Source organism: Telmatherina bonti, assembly GCF_933228915.1.
Source record: "Telmatherina bonti genome assembly, chromosome: 20".
Taxonomy (NCBI): Eukaryota; Metazoa; Chordata; class Actinopteri; order Atheriniformes; family Telmatherinidae; genus Telmatherina; species Telmatherina bonti.
In genome coordinates this window covers 20,250,435-20,255,699 of record NC_136618.1, presented here as the reverse complement: position 1 = coordinate 20,255,699, position 5,265 = coordinate 20,250,435, and positions in this window count along the sequence as shown.

The following is a 5,265-nucleotide window of genomic DNA, read 5'->3' as shown; positions in this document are numbered from 1 at the left end:
ACCCAAACATTAGCCTGTTGTGAATGACACTAGATGTTTTCTGGGGTAAGTATACAGTGCTTGATGTGTGTTGGTGCTGCCATCTTCAGAAACCAGGCATTATAACTTTGCAGAAGCAGATCCGTCTCTCATGGGATTATGTGACCTGAAGCGCTTTGCTTTACTGCTCCACCTATGTAAACAAAGAGGGCTCTGCTTTGTGCACTCGTCTTCCAACAAGAAAGTTGGTGGATCGATCTCAGGACTGCATGTCTAAGTGTTGGGCAAGACACTGAACCCTGCATTCCCCCCTGATGCTCCTGTTGGGGTATGAGTGTTTGTGTGTGTGTTTGACTGTGACATGTAATCACAGTGGTGAGTGATCAGCATGATCAGAAAATTGCTATATAAGTACAAGAGCATTTCCATTTACTTTTCTCCTATTTGTCATGGCTGAACTAAGTTGGTGTCTGAGGAGTCCAGAAGAAAAAAGCAGGAAAGCGATCGCTCCAGAGGTAAGACACAAGTTGACGTTGGCAAACAACTTGCTTTCTGGAGTCTGATAAAAGAAAAGTGTGTTTGCCTCAGTAATATTAGACAGGTAAGTTAGACTTTTGCCTGTTGTGCTAATGTACCACAATGTGATGAACTATTTCCCCATCTGTCAGTGTTTATTCCAACAATAGTAGAAAGTGCCTGATGAGCTGCGGAACGTTGCAGCGTCTGTCTTTTTTTTTCTGAATCCTTGAATATTTAGATAACTTTGCTGGTCAAAGTCGTCTGCAAACAAAACTCCAAAACACAGATGGAGACCGTTTGACTGTGCAACAGTGTCATGTAGCATGTGGGATATTAAAGGTTTAGCACTCCTAGTGGCCAAAAGTTACACAGCATCTCTTTAATAAATTTCAATATCATCAAAGTTGAATATTTTTCTTACTTAAGTTTTGCATCAGTAATTAAACCAACAGTATTTAATGCTTCATTTTCAACCACTTTAGAGTTTCTCAACCAAAACAATAATGATGGTTTGGTTCTGTAACAGATGGGAAAATAGCACTGCATTCACTGCCATTACAAAACTGTCACTCTGAAATTGCACTTGTTTAAAATCTGTGATTTAATTGCAACAACATAGCTTCAAGTAAAGTAGATCAAAATAAAATGTGCTAAATAAATGACCAGTTTACAAGACTGACAGATAAACAGTTTTTTATAGCACTATAGTAAAACTCAAGCATCTTTTGTTCTTCCTCATATTAAAGGATGAGCTGCATTTGTCACACCACCGCTCACACAGATATGAGCTTTGCACACATGGGGATGAGTGGTATCCACTTGTTCTGCCCACTATCATGACTTGCTGGCAGATGAGCTCACACCTGGATTTTTTTCTATGAGGATTAGAGTCACGGATGAGAGAAAGACTTGTCTCATCTGTGAATGCCTTGAAATATTAAGAGGATATCAAGACGAACAACGGCTGTCTCTGCTACACTGTGAAGGAGAGTAAATCCATGAGTGTAGGAGGTGGATTTGTGTCTATGAGGCTGCAGCACTGGCAGATTGTTGGCAGTAACAGCCAGCTGCACAGTCATTCAGAGGTGTTTCCATCAATCACAGTCTCAGTGGTGTGTCTACACCTGCCTAATCTCCTAGCCCTGCATTACATCAACAACAACCTCTGCTTCTTCTTTCCTTAACCTTTAAGAAGCACATGGATGTATAGGAATTGAGGTGTCACACAGTTTGTATGAGGCTGATGTTTAATTTATGGTCAAATTGTAACACAATTTCAACATTGCATATAAAAACAGACACATGGGAAGAGGTCAATGTGTGTCCGGAGGGAAGGGAATTACTTTTTGAGTTATAAAAATAGATTTCATTCAAGAAGTTAGTGTGCAAACAAAGGCACCAGCAGGATTACAATTACAGCAAACCTCTAATGCAGCAATATGGATTGAAGCTTTATGAAAGAGAATGCAAGGTGTAACCTTGGTTGAGTATTGACCCAGACTCTGGTATTGTGGCACTGAGGTGACAACTGGGAAAGTTATGAAATATACATAAAGTACAGCTCAATGAGCTTTATTCCTATATATATATATATATATATATTTTTTTTTTTTTTGTCTTGTCCAGCATTTAAGCAAGCAGACTGATGTTCTGGATGCTGTGTTCTGCTGAGCAAATTTATTTTGCCACGGGGAACTTTTATAGATGTAATGATCCCCTTGTATTTCTTGATTCTTATTTTATTTTTCTATTTGCTTTGGATAATAGTTTGTATTACAGAGTTTATGCTGCTGGACCTGACCGGAAAGGACAGGAAAGGGGCAGAAAGAGAACAGAAAAGAGAACATAAAAAACAAAAAGAGATCAATGCATACACGTATATGCACATACATACCCACCTACATATATATGTATATACACTCGCACATACAGTACATATATACATACATACATACATACATACATACATACATACATACATATATATATACACACATATATACATATATATACATACATATACACATACATATCCATACACATACATACAGACATATACATACATACATATGTACACACACATACCCACCCACACACATAAATATATACACCCACACAAGCCAACTCTAGATTCATGGTCCCTGTGGAGAACAAAACCGTTGACAATCAGGAGGACCAGAAACTAGCAAGTTAAATCAAAAAGACAGAAAGAGAGGTACCTGCTGTTAGTGAATAAACTTGCTGGATGACTCAGTGACTGTGACACTTGCAGAACATTCATGCAGAACATTTAGAGTGGAACGTGTTCAGAGAAGAGTGATCATGCCAATGTGACCCCGCCCGCCTGGGGCTAGAGGCAGGCCAGGAGAACCCAGAGACCCGGGTAACCGACAGTCACCCCCAGGCACAGACCCCAACCACCCCACTCCGGAGCCAGCCATGCATCCGCCCAGGAGGTGGCGAAGGAGGTCCCCAACCAGAGTCCCCCGCAGTCAGGGGGAACAGGCCCCAGCAGGCCCAGGCCGGCAAGGGCCGATCCCGCCGGGCACCGGCCACCCAGGGCAGACAGAGCGCAGGCCCCAGGGCCCCAAGAGCCCGAGAGCAGCCCCCCACCCCCGCAGGCAGAGGGTACAGCCCACACCGACGGAGGACCAGGATCCCCAGACCGCCACCCAGCGGCAGCCAGGTCGCACCCCAGCGCACCAGCTGCGCCCCCGGGTACAGGACACCACCCCCCCACCACCAAACCACACACACATATACATGCACACCCTCCCTCCCCCAACACGCACTCCCCTCTCAGCCCCCATCCACACACCCCTCCGCAATCCACACACATCTCCCATCACATACACAACCCCACCCCACCTCTACTCACTCACCCATACCAAGTCACACAAACCCTAACCGACCCCGCCCCCACACACACTCACACCCCGCCACCCCATCCCTCTACTTCTACCCAACCACACATGCCCCACCAAACACCCCTCCACCACCCACAGCCCCCCCACAGACACCCTCACTCCTCCAACACAGGCACACCCCATTACATACAACCCACCCACCAACATACCCCTCCACACACACACACACACACACCTGCTCATCCGCACAGGAGTGTGTGTGGCCTCCGCGTGCCTGTATGACCACCCTACAATGCCTGGGCATGCTCCTGTTGAGGTGGCGGAAGTTCTCCTGAGGGATCTTCTCCCACACCTGGACAAAAGCATCTGCTAACTCCTGGACAGTCTGTGGTGCAACTTGGCGTTGGTGGATGGAGCGAGACATGATGTCCAAGATGTGCTCAATTGGATTCAGGTCTGGGGTACGGGCGGGCCAGTCCATGACATCAATGCTTTCATGTTGCAGGAACTGCTGACACACTCCAGCCACATGAGGTCTAGCATTGTCTTGCATTAGGAGGAACCCAGGGCCAACCGCACCAGCATATGGTCCCACAAGGGGTCTGAGGATCTCATCTCAGTACCTAATGGCACTCAGGCTACCTCTGGTGAGCACATGGAAGACTGTGCAGCACTCCAAAGAAATGCCACCCCACAGCATTACTGACCCACTGCCAAACCGGTCATGCTGGAGGATGTTGCAGACAGCAGAACGTTCTCCATGAAATCTCCAGATTCTGTCACGTCTGTCACACGTGCTCAGTGTGAACCTGCTTTCATCTGTGATGAGCACATGACGGCAGTGGCGAATTTGCCAATCTTGGTGTTCTCTGGCAAATGTCAAACGTTATGCATGGTGTTGGGCTGTAAGCACAACCCCCACCTGTGGACGTCGGGCCCTCATATCACCCTCATGGAGTCTGTTTCTGACCGTTTGAGCAGACACATGCACATTTGTGGCCTGCTGGAGCTCATTCTGCAGGGCTCTGGTAGTGCTCCTCCTGTTCCTCCTTGCACAAAGAAGGAGGTAGTGGTCCTGCTGCTGGGTTGTTGCCCTCCCACGGCCTCCTCCACGTCTCCTGATGTACTGGCCTGTCTCCTGGTAGCACCTCCATGCTCTGGACACTACGCTGACAGACACAGCAAACCTTCTCACCACAGCTTGCATTGATGTGCCATCCTGGATGAGCTGCACTACCTGAGCCACTTGTATGGGTTTTAGACTCCGTCTCATGCTACCACTAGAGTGAAAGCACCACCAGCATTCAAAAGTGACCAAAACATCAGCCAGAAAACATCGGAACTTAGAAGTGGTCTGTGGTCACCACCTGCAGAACCACTCCTTTATTAGGTGTGTCTTGCCAATTGCCTATAATTTCCACCTGTTGTCTATTCCATTTGCACAGCAGCATGTGGAATTGATTGTCAATCAGTGTTGCTTCCTAAGTGGACAGTTCGGTTTCACAGAAGGGTGGTTGACTTGGAGTTACATTGTGTTGTTAAAGTGTTCCCTTTATTTTTTTGAGCAGTGTATATATAACATAATATATATAACATAATTTTTTTATTTTTATATATATATATATATATATATATATATATATATATATATATATATATATATATATATATATATATATATATATATATATATATATATATATATAGATAGATAGATAGATAGATAGATATACTAATGTTCTTACTTAACATAATTTTTTTATTTTTTACTTACCTTTATTTAACCAGGTAAAATCAGATGACCTAGCAGAGTTTGAGTATGGAGTTTCCTGTTTCAATAGCTAGTATCCATCATTACAGATTAGCAGCAAAGAAATATAGCCCACCCACCCCCTAACTT